This window comes from Aristolochia californica, unplaced genomic scaffold (assembly GCF_029961685.1).
Source record: "Aristolochia californica isolate CCGP_79_NKW_82.1479 unplaced genomic scaffold, dmAriCali1.0.hap1 SCAF_8, whole genome shotgun sequence".
NCBI lineage: Eukaryota > Viridiplantae > Streptophyta > Magnoliopsida > Piperales > Aristolochiaceae > Aristolochia > Aristolochia californica.
In genome coordinates this window covers 9,105,565-9,120,681 of record NW_027182279.1, presented here as the reverse complement: position 1 = coordinate 9,120,681, position 15,117 = coordinate 9,105,565, and the positions used below count along the sequence as shown (strand labels likewise).

Sequence of the window (15,117 nt, the reverse complement as noted above, 5' to 3'; positions counted from 1 at the left end):
GAAAACATTCACAGCTAGAAACTCAAGTGCAATCTATATTTTTTTATGATTGAAGAAAAACACAATATATAGTCATTCAAAGTGAAAATTTTCAACCTGATTATGTTTTTACAAGCAGCAACGTATCTGGAATTCTCTGTTCTTGACTGCTCATCTGCCGCCAAGGCAACAATTTCCACTTCGAAGTCAAAGTCTCTGGACTTTTTTGCTTTTCAGTTTGCATAAACCTCTAACGGCGGAAAATTGAAGCTACTAGGTAGAAAATTTGTATGCCCCATAACGAAGTAGAGTTTGACATGTTGCCGACAGCAAACATCAACAACATTTGGCTTCTCCGCTCGGAAATTTCCCATCTCCAGTTATGCGAGAAGTTTAGGTTGCCGTGAACAAGGGAGATTTGAGGTTGAACCCAAATTTGGTTGTTCTAACGCGATTTGAGGTCGAACGACGGATAGCAATTTTTCATCTTCCGGAGCGGCAACCTTCCCCTCTGAGGCCTTAACACGATGTTTCTCGATTTTAGCCAATCTCAAGTCTTCCACCCTTCGATCTGGGGGCGGATTTCTTCCAAACATCATATCCCTCATCCTACTGATTTGTTGGTTGATTCTTTTCTTTCACGCCTCTCTTTCTGCCCACATTGTTGCATTTTTTGCCCGCATTACTGCCAATCGCACCTCTCTAGCAATTGATCCCAACTTGTCATTCCTGGATGAATCACCCATGTTCAAGCTCTGATACCGAGTTGTTAGGATCCCAGATCTCACATGACGATTCACAGGGAAGAAGGTGAAAGAGAAAAAAATCAAGCTCTAAGGGGAATTTGAAACCCTAGGTTCATTGAGGAGAACGCACACCCTTAGGTTTTTTGAGAAGAACACACATGCCTGAGCTCATTTAGGAGAACTCAAAAATCCTTTGTTTAACCTAAAATCAAGATTTCCTTTCCTATTCCACTTTCCCCCTTAAGTAGGATTGGCGCCAACTAGAGTTTAAAAGGAATAATTATAATAATGCCCCTACCGCATACTAACTCAACAATTGAAATAAAATGAAGGAAAAACACATTGAAAGAAAAGAAATTAACTTAATAATTATATGACTGCCACGGCGCCTCTGCATGACTCGGCCTGCTATTGAGTTCATAACATAATTCTAATGAAGAAGAAAGCAAATGGTGGCCTCAAAATATTATCTTTCAGTTAATACCCTTTACCCCCTTGTTTGGCATTTTTACTTCTACCATTTGAGAGTCGGTGCCCTGTGGAGGGACACCCTGATGGAGGAGTTTCTTATTACACTTCTGAGCAATGTTTAGTATTCCCAACATCCAGCGTGAGTCAAGTCTATTATTCATCCAAGAGGTGTCTTTTTGAGCTACCCTAAGAAAGTGGGTAGACTTTATGCACCAAAGTAGGGCTACTTTTTTACCTGTGAAATTGAGCGAAAAATATTTTTGACTAAGACCATTTTACTGGTGTATAGAGTGATGTCTTATGGCTAGGAATGATTTTACTCTCTTTTGTATTATGCTTGTTAGGTCTCTAAGAGACCACCAACTTAAGGGGGAGTGTTGGAAGATATGGTGGACTACCATTTTATACGAGAGGTCCAATAATCCATTTTCAGTAAGTTGGGCATTCATGATGTTGTCTCACCCCCAGTTCGAGGGGGAACGTTAGAATATGGGCCCAAACCTACATGACCAAGGAAGGCCCATACGTCCAAGTGTGTTGGAAGATGGGTTCAAGCCCACATACCAAGGAAGGGCCACACGTCCGAGTGTGTTGGAAGATGGGCTCAAGCCTACATACCAAGGAAGGCCTACATATCCAAGAGAGGTGGAAGATGGGTTAAAGGCCCACATACCAAAGAGAAAGGCTCACAAGTGATGGTATGATGGTAAATAAAGAGCCACCTCTTAAGATGACATTGATGTAATGAGTTTAAGTTTCAGGGGTATAATTATAATATTGTATGATTATTAATCTATAAATTGAGCTTCATGTGAAAGACACAAGTCTATAACCTCCTTTCTTCTCCCCGTTTTCTCCCAATAAGTCATTTGTCTTTGTCTCCGTGAGCTAAATCCATGGATTCCTAAAACTAAAAACCAGCGAAGATGGATGACAACGGTTTAAAAAAAAAAAAAAAAACAATCTTGTCCATGACGAGTTACGTCCTTTTAATCTTTCAAATACTCTCGCACGCAAAAAGGTTATATTTGCTACAATCCCACTCCAAAGGTTACTTGTGTCCAAGGAATTAACTTTTTGAAGACTCCTCATACTACTCTAACAATACTCCTCCAGGTCTCTCTTCTGTACCAACCTCTCCTCGACTGGGTATGCCCCGTGCTACGAAAACTATTCAACCCCTTGAAGTGCTGGTTGACACCACACCTGCGGAGCTTGCGGATCCCATCGATGAAAGTCCATCTTCTCCTATTCCTTTTGGACCACAATATGATACTTGACCCATTGCCTTAAGAAAAGAACCCAGAACTTGCACTAGGCCCTCTACTTCTCACCCCATATCCAATTTGGTGTCTCACAATCGTGATCCTCTTCATTGTCAATTTCTTGTGTCTATCTCCTCCATCTTAGTCCCACAGTCCTATCAGGAGGCTCTGAAACATCCAGGGTGGAAGGCGGTAATGGACGAAAAAAACCGGTCGACTGTAAGTGGGTCTTTACAATTAAACACAATCCAGATGGGTCAATTTCTCACCTTAAGGCCTGCCTCATTGTTGAAGGCTATACGCAGTGTTATGAGATCGATTATGAGGAAACATTCTCTTCGGTGGCCAAAATGAACTTGGTACGTATTTTATTATCTCTTGTTGCTAATTCTTCCTAGCCGGTCTATCAGCTTGATGTGAAAAATATTTTTCTCAATGGGGATATAAAGAAAGAAATTTAGATACAACAACCACCTGGATTTGTGGTTGAGGGGGAGTCGTTATGTCGATTGAAGAAATCCCTTTATGGTCTAAAATAGTCTTCTCATACAAGGTTTGATAAATTTAGCGAAGCACTCATACGGATGGGATTTTACAGATGTTTCGTAGATCACTCCATGTTTCTTACAGACACACCTAAAGGGAAAGTGATTTTAGTCGTATATGTTGATGATAGTCTTATTTGGCAATGATCCCGATGGCATTCAGGAAATCAAGGAAAAGATATGTGAAGAATTTAAGACAAAAGATATTGGACTACTTAAATACTTTCTAGGTATTGAAGTACTACAGTCCAAACATGGAATTATACTATCTCAAAGGAAGTATGTTCTTATTCTACTACTGGAGACAAGAATGATGGGGTGTAGACTAGCAAAAAAAACCCCATGGATTCCAATACAAAATTATTTGCCGGCACCAGAGAAGATGTTGATATTGGAAAATATCAAAGACTTCTCGAGAAACTCATTTATCTCTGTGTAACAAGGCCAACCGGATATTTCATATGCAGTAAGTGTTGTGAGTCAATTCACAACTTACTCACTGGAAAGCAATAGAAAGAATATTGCAATATTTGTAAGGAGCTCCAGAAAGAGGGTTTCTCTATAAGAACCATGGTCACTTCAACATAGAAGGATTCTCAGATGGAGACTGAGTCGAATCCCCGGATGACATAAAATCTATTTCGGGATATGATATTGTATAATGATTGGAGGAAACTTGGTAACATGGAGAAGCAAGAAGCAAAACATAGTTGCAAGGTCCAGTGTAGAACCAGAATACAGGGCCATGGCACACACATTTAGTGAGCTTCTATCGATCAGATCCCTTCTCATTGAACTGAGATTCTATAAAAAAACCCTATGGATCTATATTGTGATAATCAGACGACAATACATATCACCTCAAATCCAGTCTTCCATGAGAGTACAAAGCACATTGAGGTAGACTGCCATTTCATACAAGAGAAATTCCAAGCCGTCAAATGATCTCTCAAACATATCTCCTCACAAGGGCAAGTTGCAGACATTCTCACCAAACCAGTCTGCAGCAAGCTGGGCATTTATGATGTTTTCTCACCCCCAAGCTTGGGGGGGAGTGTTACAAGGTAGGACCCACCATGACCACATGAGTTGACATGATGAGTCATCACACAAACTGAAATCCTTATCACATGAGTTGGAAGATTTGGCAATCTTCCTTGATTAATGTAATTGATTTATCTTCCCTTGATTTATGTAGATTTGGATAATCATGATTGATGTAATTAGAGATATTAAGGATCCTAAATTATCTCTGAAGTTTCCCAAAATATGTAATGGAAATAGTATAAATCAGGGTCTTGGTTGAAGGGTTCAATCAAACTCTCCACTTCTCAACTCGTGGAACAATCTCTCTAGCCTAAAGTTTTTTCTCTCTTTTCTCTTCTCTCCTCTCTACCCGAGTTCTCTCTCTCTCTTTGCTCTTTTTCTTCTCTCTCTCTCTCTCTCTCTCATCTTGCTCGAGGTTTCAATGATAGGGTCCTAAATTCAACATATCTATTCGAGAACTCTATCCCTGTTGCAACTCCACTTCCTCGAAATAAAAACGGTGTTGCTCGTAGCTAGGAGTGGTTCAAAATTCCAACATGACAAAACAAAGCAAGAAACGCAGAAAGCAAAGACGGATGAAAGTGTAGATCATGAGGCAAAAGAAATAAATAAATAGCACTGTGTAATGCTGGGCAACATGAAAAATGAGCAACAAAATAAAATAAAAAAATTAAGTTCCAGAAACTATGAAAAAAGAAAAATAATGAATCCTGAAAAACCATAGTCGAAATCATGAAAATCAATGATCTAGTACCGTGTTGATTTTCAAGATTCCATAGATGATAACTTTAGGAAAAAGAGAGAATGAAGAAGAAAGAAGAGAGAAGAGAAAGAGAGGATAGAAATATGGTACACATCCAAAGAGAGGATAGGAAATTAGGGTTTTGGACTTCCCCCAAATCCTCCCCCTTAAGGTATATTTATAGGTATCAAAACTACCAATATTACAAGTATACCTTTCATCCTAATAAGAGTGAAGAAGTGACAAGAAATTTAAAAGTAATTACATTAGTGCCACCCTAATTACATCATATCTTCCAACAAGATTTTTTATTGGTACATGTGGTTCTTCTATCGTTATCTTGTAAATGACCAGCATCACCTACTCTACTTTTTTATTGGTAACCTTGGGTCTTTTATTGCCATCTTGTCAATGACAGGCATTACCCACTTTAGTGATTATTATCACTATATTTGGTTCAAATTCTTGGAGGTTGGTTTTGACTTATATTTTATCACCCATTTCTACATTTGGTGCCCGGTGTTGGGACATTGTGATGGAGGAGCTTATTACAACATCTATGTTTTTTGGTTCAAGTTGGAATCACTGCCATTATTTCTCGGGTTGAGGAGGAGAGTTGGAAGATATGATGTAATTAGGGTGACAATAATGTAATTAGTTTATGATTTATGTCTCTTATTCACTCTTACTAGTCGAAGGATATTCTTGTAATATTAGTACTTTTGATATCTATAAATACAACTTAAGGGAGAAGGTTTGGATTAGCCCATGAAACTATTCTTCCTCCTCTTTTCCCCAAATTTATCATTCTTCCTCTTCTCCTCCTAAAACCTTCTCTCCTCAACTCTTCTTCTTCTTCCCCTTTATTGTTTGATCTACTAGAGGAAGAGGCTGAGGCAAATTGGGGATTTCCACTGCCAGGAAAATCAAATATTGTTTTAACCCTTCAAAAATTTATGGGGTAAGAAAATCAAGTAGAGAGTTATTTTCCCCTTTGATATATTCAATATCAAAATCAAATACACTTAATTATGCCTGCCAATGGGCAAATATTTGGTTAGATTCTAAATTTTTGAATTTATTTGGGAGGTCAAATTTCTACTCTTAACAAAAAAATTGATTGATTAAATCATCCTAAATTTTACCAGTACTTGTAACTATAGGAAGAATCTCTTGCTTAATAGTCGAATAGTTCAATTGGGCCTACTTCCATAGGCCAGAATTAAATCTTACCAATTTCTCTTTATTAGAAACTAGATTTAATTGTTTCAAGATTCCTCCATAGCTAATAAGAGAAGCATCAGTTTCAACAACCTTCTTCCATTAAGGATTGGCTAGAGTAAGACAAGGAAGTTGTTGAACTCTAGATTTAATTTTTCCAACAACCTTAGTATGGGCTTCAATCCAAGGTTCAAGATTCTTTTTTAATCTATTATTAGGAAGTCAAGAATCCTGTGCGAGATTTGGATAGTAGTATGAGATGTAATTAAACTACCCAAAATCTTTATAATTGATTGTTATCCCTATTTTCATCAGGTAATTTAGCAATTGATCTACTGATAGGAATAATTGTTTATTTATGAATATCATGACCCTAAAACCTTATATAAGTTTAAAATAATTTTATTTTTGGAGCATAAATTATAAGACAATTTCTTTTAATAAGAAATAAAAATAATGGATTGAAAAACAAAGAATGGTAGAAAGAAAAAACGAATAAAAAACGAACTTGAAGTGAAGTAAAAAACACAAAAAAGGAAAAGGAAAAAACAAAGAAAGAAAGTAACAAACAAGAAGAAAGATAGAAAGGATAAAATATAAAAAGAAAGAAAAATAAGAAAGGAAGAAAAAATGAAATTGAAGTGGCGTGAAAAACACAAAAATGGAAAAGGAAAAAAAAAGTAACAAACAAGAAAAAAGATAGAAAGGATAAAATAAAAAAATAAAGAAAAATAAGAAAGGAAGTGAAAATTAACAAACACAGAAAGAATTTTGTTAGAAAATAGACAAGAAAGAAATTAAGAAGAAGGAATGCACTAAAGAAAGAAGGAAAAAGGAAAGAAAGAATGAAACATTAAGAAAGAAATAAAGAAAAAGGGAGAATGAAACAAGAAAGAAAGAAGTACAGAGGAGGAAATCAAAAATTTTAAAAAAAAGGATCAAAGCTACGTAGGGTGTAGAAAATTTGGATTCCCAAGGGAAGCCTAAAATTGTCTTCAAATATTGAGATGGTGGGACCAAAACAAATTTTCTTGAGGTCTTCCTTTTGGCTTTCAAGCTTTAGCCCTTGAGATGCTCTTGAAGGTGAAGAATATGAAATGCTAGATTTGCAAGTTATTAGCTCAATTAAGTGTTATTATCATCAAAAGTAATGTGGGAGTCAACCTATGGTCAACACTTGCCACTGCCTCTGCTCCAAAAATTATGTAGATTATGATGACAACCATCTTCAATGTAGATGATACTACTCTCCCATCCCTTTCGAAGTTATTGTGCCCGAAAAAGGAAAGTAAAAGGACTTGATGGCCTTAAGCATATCCTTCTCTTTATGCAATGATAAAAATCTCATCAAAGCAGAGGTTTGTGTTAGAAGATAGGTTCAAGCCCACACCTCCAAGAGGTGGCATATTGGAAAATAAGAAGACTTCTCATAAAGATGGTGTAGAGGTGTAATTACTTGTCTATTTATGTCTCTTCTCTTAGCCCTAATGGCATTATAGTCATTGTAACATACACTCAAAAAACTATAAATAGAGGCTCTTAGCTAAGAGCTGGAGCATTAAGTTCTCTCCTCACTTCTCAATCGCGTCCAAACTCTCCTCTCCCTTCTTTTGGAATCTGATCTCCAAATTCTCTCCTCTCTCTTCTTCTCTTCTTCTTCTCTTTCTTCTCCTTCTCCTCTCCCTCTTTGGCTCGAGATAACTATGAAGTAGTCCTAACTACATGTTATCAGATCTAAGGATTTATGACTCCCACATTGAAGTGATTCTTAAGTACCTTTGAAGGTTTCATGCAAGGTGTTCTTGAAGGAAGAGATTCAACCATGGAAAGATAAGTGATTTCTGGTTATTTTTTTCCATAATATGTACTGAGCTCTTAATCTCTATATTACATCAAGAAACAAATGTCTTTTATATGAGAACTTATGAAAGCTAATACTTTATGTTTAAAGGATATTATGACCTTGATCTTCTTGCACTCAAATATTGCAAGTTTGATCAAGATCAGTTGCCTACAAGACCATGAAAACCTTTTGATTATGAAGTTGATGGTTATATGATGGGAGAATGATATGAAACTTGCATAAGACTAAGCTTGATCTCTCATTATTCAAGACAAGTAGTTTACTTTGATTTTTTTTGGATTAAATCAAGTTACTTTTTGTGGGTCTTTTCTGAGCTCAAAGAGTAGATAATTTTGGTGATTTGTGAATTTTGGAAATTGCTAATTCCTTCTCCAACCAAAGACTTATGAGCAATTTCATTGCCTAAAGGATTTTTTTGGAAATGAGTAAGGGAAATGTGTCTTTTTAAGTGATAAATATGACACATGTCTTAAGGAAAAGTTAAGCCAGGCTTGGGTGAAGAACCAGCCATGAGTTATTCAGTTTTTGAAGAAAAAAAAGGATTTAATTGATATTGAATGAGTAATTTATTTACACCACTTAAGGCATGATTTTTTGTGTGTTTGGAGCTTGATTTACTGGCTAATATAATGGATAAGAACTTATCTTTTTTGGAAGTGGTTGGTATTTGAAATAAGATTGTTCAATTTTGATTAAGAGGACTATTTTAAATTTTGAACTATGGATTTTTTTTGGGCAAACATTAGCCTCCCAAGATTGAGGTCTCAATTTGAATACAAGTTCGAATTGTTTTGAACCCTTAAAAGTCCCTTTTGGGTTAAAATTTGGATTGGGAGGAAAATTTCCCTACTCGGGTTACCTACTTTTTTTGACAGAATATCATTGCTTTAAGCGGTTATCAAGCTTTACAAAGTAACCTTAATTCAGTCCCAATCAGCTCTTAAATAGTGGATGATAGCAGTTGCACCATCTAAATTGAGATTTTAGTTTGATTGGATCTCAATTGGAATTACAGCTCTTCTTGTTCGTGCTTTGGTAAGTTTTGTTAAATTAAGATGGTTAAACGAAATATAAGTAATAAGAGTGACATACTCAAAATTACTATCATCCCCTTAAGAGGGTTATCCATTTATCTTAGTTGGTCTCACTCGGTTAGAAGTTTCTTATTACTCGAGACCTTCTCGGTCACTTAACCAAGCCTTCACCATCGATTGATGAAGAAAGTCAATCTTATCTAAAGTGGGTTAAGGATGACACTTTGGTGATTAGTTGGCTTATTAATAATATGGAAGAGCATGTAGCCAACAATATTGTCCTCTTAGAGTCAGCCAAACTGACTCCAGTACGACAACTTTACAAATTTATTTGAGGTATTTCAAAACATACTCAATATTAAGCAAGGAGACATTATTCATGAATATTTGGCTTAGTTTTGAGGTAGCGATATTTCAATTCAATAAAAGAAAAGGGAAACTTTAGCAGTAAATTTTTTTTTTTACAAATGTCAAACCATACCTTGAAGTTGCTAAGACCCAACTTCTTAGTTCCTCTGCACTTCCGTCCTTTGATGATATAAACACATTGTTGTGAATCCCTAATTTGTCTCCTAACTCAAATAACGATGCTTCATCTACTATGTATTCAGGTAATGGAGGAACATCATCCTCCAACCAAGGCCATGATAGAAATTCTAGAGGAGGCCGAACAAGAGGTGTTAGAACCGGTCCTAGCTACTCTCGATAGAGCCTCGAATATGCACTTATTGTAGGGGTCAAAACCACCTTGTGGAAATTTGTTGGAAGCTTCATGGAAAACTGGAATAGGCCACGACTACTCCAACCTCCTTTACCAATGATAAACGGGAAGAAAATTTTAAATCACAAATCAGGAAGATGACTCTCACTCTTGAAAACTATGAATTGTTTTCAAAAAATGAAGTCATTCATGGGGTCTTCCCTTACATCTTTACCTAAAGCTTCTACCACTATTGCTTCAGCTATGCTTTATTCTACTTCCCCATCTTCATCTTCGTTAATAGACTTCGGGGCCTCAGAACATCTCTCAAGTGACAAACATATGCTAATTTTTCTATCTTCATATATTCCCGATAAGTTTGTAACTATAGGTAATGGTACCAAACCAAAGTACTTTGCAAGGGATCATCTTCTATTACACCCTTTATCCCACTTTGAGATGTCCTATTTGTTCCTCAAATCCCTTTAAACTTACTCTAGGTAAGTCAGCTCACAAAAAATCTAAATTGCTCAATCACCTTCTCACCCTCTTCTTGTGTATTTCAGGATCTAACAACGAAGCGGGTGGTTGGTGGAGGTCATGAAAATGGGGGTTTATATCACTTGGACCTACCTCCATTAGTTGCACTTTCATCCTCTCCATTTGAGGCACAACTTTGGCACAACCGGCTTGGCCATCCTTCTACTTCTTCTCTTTAATATTTATTTCCTTCTTTTAAGTCATTGTCTACTTTAAATTGTGAGGTTTGTCGGTTAAGCAAACACGAGAGTACATGTTCTCCTCACCCTATCAATAAACATATTGCGCCCTTTTCTCTAATACCTTTGAGTGTCTCCAATATTTCTCAAGTTAAATATTTTGTTACATTTGTTGATGATTTTACCTGGGTAACTTGGCTATATCTATTTAAAGAAATATCTTAAATATTTACTATCTTTAAGGCCTTTCATGCTATGGTATTAACCCAGTTTGGCAAGAAAGTTCTAGTACTTAGGTCTGATAATTCTAAAGAGTACTTGTCTAGTGAGTTTTAGTCCTTCAGTTAAGATAATTGCTTTATCCATCAAACATCATATACCTACACACTTCAATAGAATGGTGTTGGCGAAAGAAAGAACCAACATCTCCTTAAGGTTGCCCAGGGTCTCTTCTACTCCATGTAGGTACCCTACTTTTATTGGCCCCATGCCATACTTACGACATGTTTCCTTATCAATAGGTTACCTTCATTTGTACTTGGTCATAAGACTCCATATTCTGTATTATTTCCAATTGAAGACCCATTTTCTCTTCCCATGAAGGTCTTTGGGTGTGCTTGTTTTGTCCATCTCACATCTCCTCAAAAAAGTAAGCTTGTTCCTCGTTCTATGAAGTGCATTTTCTTGGGTTACTCTTGCACCCAAAAAGGTTATGTCAGTAACAGTTCTACCCTTCGGTGGTTAGTTGTGTCTAGGGATGTGACCTTTTTTTAGGACACCTCATTATATTCCTTGAACGATGCTCCTTTGGGTCTTTCATTCCCTCTGGCCACTCCTCGTCTATTTGTACCATTTAATGATGATGTCACTCCGCCTCCCGAAGCATCGGTCGGCACCACACCTGTGGAGTTTTTGGATCCTACCAAGGTAAGTCCTTCTTCCCCTATTCCATTTGGTCCACAGTTTGATACTCGGTCCATTGCTCTTAAGAAAAGAACCTCGTACTTGCACTACTTCTCATTCTATCACGAATTTTATGTCTCACCATCGGTAGTCTTCCACTTGTTATCAGTTCCTTCCATCTCTATTTCGCAATCCTATCAGGAGGCCCAGAAACATCAAGGATGAAAGGCAACTATGGATGAGGAAATGCAAGCCTTATATGAAAATTCGACATGGAACTTAGCACCGCTTCCGAGAGGTAAGAAATCGATGGGTTGTAAATGGGTTGTTACCGTCAAACATAATCCGGATGGATCTGTTGCTCGCCTTGAGACCCGACTTGTCGCTAAGAGGTACACTCAATGTTATGGAGTGGATTATGATGAAACCTTCATTCCTATTGCCCAGTTAAATTAAGTATGTATCTTGTTACTGCTTGCCGCTAACTCTTCATGGCCCGTTGATCAACTCGATGTCAAAAATGTTTTCTTAAATAGTGATATACGCATGAAAATTTATATGATTCAATCACTTGGTTATTTGGTTTAGGAAGGTCTGAATGCCGCTTAAAGAAGTCCTTATAAGGGCTTAAACAATCCCATCGGGCCTAGTTTGATAAATTTCGTCAAGCACTCCTACGGTTTGGATTTCGTCGATGCTCAATAGATCATTCAGTATTTATTAAAGATACCTCGAAAGGAAATATATTATTGGTTGTGTATGTTGATAATATTGTCTTAGTCGGCAATGATGCGAATAGCATACAAGAAGTCAAAAACACGATATGTCTGTTAAGCAGTGGAGCCTAATCAACGCCCTACGCTAAGTCAGTACACGATATATTAACTATTATATCATTAAGGGCAGTTTGGGAATTTTACTCGTATACCGTAGTTGCCCTAGTTTCCTCTTTATATTTGGGATGCCGCTATTAGGGTTTGATCATCCAAGAAGCATCAATTGTGGCTGAGAGAAGTTAGAGAAAAATAACACTTGTAAGTGTGTGTAATCTCTCTTGTAAACTATTTTTCATCTTCATAGTGGATTACTACAACGGTAGAAGACAAAATGTAGTCTCACCTTGAGGTGAACCTATAAAATCTTGTTTGTTCTCGTGCTTGATTTTTCTTTCTTCCACGATTATTATTATTGCTCTCATTAGTTTGCAATTAGGGCGTCTAATTCCTAACAACGTCATGAATTTAAAACTAAAGATCTTAGACTTCTAAATTATATTTTGGGCATAGAAGTTCTTCAGTCCAAGTATGGGATAATATTATCTCAGAGGAAGTATATCTTGGACCTCTTCAAAGAAACAAGAATGATGGGGTGCCGCATAGCTGACACACCTATGGATGCGAATATTAAATTATGTGCAAATTTTGGAAAAGATATTGATATTGGCAAATAAGATAAACTTGTGGGCAAACTTATCTACCTCACGGTAACTAGAATAGACATATCATGTATAGTAAGTGTGGTGAATCAGTACATGCATAAACCACAACTTACCCGTTGAAAAGCCTTGGAAAGGATATTACGATACTTAAAAGGAACCCCAAAAAGAGGATTACTTTATAAGAAAAATGATCACTTCAATATAGAAGGTTTCTCATATGTAGATTGGGCTAGATCACCTGATGACAGGAAGTCTACTTCTAGATATTGCACTCTTGTTGGAGGGAACCTGGTTACATGGAGAAGCAAGAAGCAAAATGTGGTTGTGTGATCTAGTGCAAAAGAAGAATATGGCTCACACAGTCAGTGAACTCCTATGGATCAGGTCCCTTCTTACCGAATTGGGATTTTATAAAGGAGGTTTTATGGATCTATATTGTGATAACCAAGCAGCTATTCATATCACTTCGAATCCAGTCTTCCATGAAAGGACTATACACATTAAGGTGGACTGCCTCTTTATACGGGAGAAATCTCAAGTTGGTATAATCTCCCTCAAACATGTTTCATGACAAAAGCAAGTATCAGATATTCTTATTAAATCGGAAGAAATCTCAAGCGGGTATAATCACCCTCAAACATGTTTCATTACAAGAGAAAATAGCAGATATTCTTACTAAACCAGGTACGTCTAAGATCCTATCTTTTACATGTGGCAAGCTATGTATGTATGATGTTTTATCTCCTCAAGTTTAAGGGGGGGTGTTAGAAGATGGGCTCAAGCCCACACGTCCAAGAGGTGGCATATTGTAAAATAAGGAGACTTCTCATAAAGATGGAATGAAGATGTAATTAATTTTCTATTTATGTCTTTTCTCTTGTAAGGTTTTAGCCCTAAGGGCATTGTAGTCATTATAACATACACTCAAAAAACTATAAACAGAGGCCTTTGGCTAAGAGGTAGAGCATTAATTTCTCTCCTCACTTCTCAATCTCGTCCAAACTCTCCTCTCCCCTCTCTTGAAATTTGATCTCTAAACTCTCTCCTTTCTCTCTTCTTCTCTTCTTTCTCTCCTTCTTCTCCTTCTCCCTCTTTGGTTCGAGATCAATATGAAGGAGTCCTAAATTCTACAGTTTGCTCTAAGAACTATGATGTATTATTTCTTTTTGTATCACTGTATGAACTTTAGTTTAAAAGACCTTTGTATCTATCAAGTTATGCACTATAATCATGTGCATCGTTAATTTATTTACTTATTTATTAGTGTGTGAACTTAGGATCTAGTTCAAGATGAATAAAGTATTTGAAATATAATTAGGGTATGCCTAAGCAAATATCTTGTTGTGGCTCATGACTCTCCTTTAGCATTTTCATTTTGTTTCCCTCTCTCAACTAAATTGTACTAACTCGGATTGACTTGGTACCTAACTTAGCTTGACTTGGTCTCTTTACTCAGCCTGACTCAGTACCTTAGCTCGGCTTAACTCAAATCTTTACCCGGCTTGACTAGCTCATTGTGTCTTATCTCCCTCATTGTTGCATATTGGTTTTTTAATCCAGACATTTATTTAAGAAAAAAATCCTCAGATTGATTACCTTGGACTATTACACACTGATTGTTGCCAGCAGACACTATGATGGCTCTTAAAAACACCATAGGCCAGAAGATTGTCTCTGTCGTAGAATTTGCACTACTTCAATAGATAAAGAGTCTGATGGCTTAGACAAATAGCTAGGCCACTTGCAAAAAGATTTCTCCTATTGCTGCTACTTCTATAACAAGATGGTTTCAATTACTTCTCCATCATGGATCATTGACTTTAGGGCCTCTGAGCACTTGACAGGTAATGGTACACTCCTGAATTCTATATATCCATGTTTACTTGACAAATTTGTTTCCATAACTGATGGATCCCAAACCAAGGTACGTGGGGTAGAATCCACATTTACTATACCTACTCGTCATTTAAAAGATGTCATATTTGTTCCTGAGTTTCCATTAAACCTTTTATCCGTTAGTCAACTCACAAAAAAATTTACTTGTTCCATGACTTTTTCTCCAACTTCTTGTGTTTTGTAGGATATGAAAATGTTGGATGATGGGTTCCCGCCCACATGACTAAGGAAGGCCCACATATCTAAGAGTATTATAAGATGGGTCACACAACCAAGAAAGGCCCACAAGATGGGCCCAAGCCAATAAGAAGTGGACCCACCAGGATTACCACGAATTGGCATCCTTATCACATAAGTTGGAAGATCAAGAAAGACTCACAAATGCATTTTTATCTTAAGGTCATGTCCTAGAAGAGTTCTAGTTTGAGATATGTTTGTCTTTTTTCTATATTGAGTTATTTAATTATGCTAGGATTTATCTTTAAGAGTTAGAGTTTGGGTGTAATTGGGACAAAAATAGTTTATTGTAATTAGACTCTACTATCTT

At 36.8% G+C, this 15,117-nt stretch overlaps 1 protein-coding gene across 1 annotated transcript in view; it reads left to right on the top strand.

Annotated features, from left to right (window-relative positions):
• LOC137938966 (uncharacterized) overlaps positions 1-14,817 on the top strand; it is a 66,442-nt gene extending 51,625 nt beyond the window's left edge. The window contains exon 4 of the mRNA XM_068784102.1: positions 14,755-14,817. The gene's annotated coding sequence lies outside the window, so the exon portion shown is untranslated. The remainder of the gene's footprint in view (positions 1-14,754) is intronic.
• Positions 14,818-15,117: the final 300 nt, after the last annotated feature.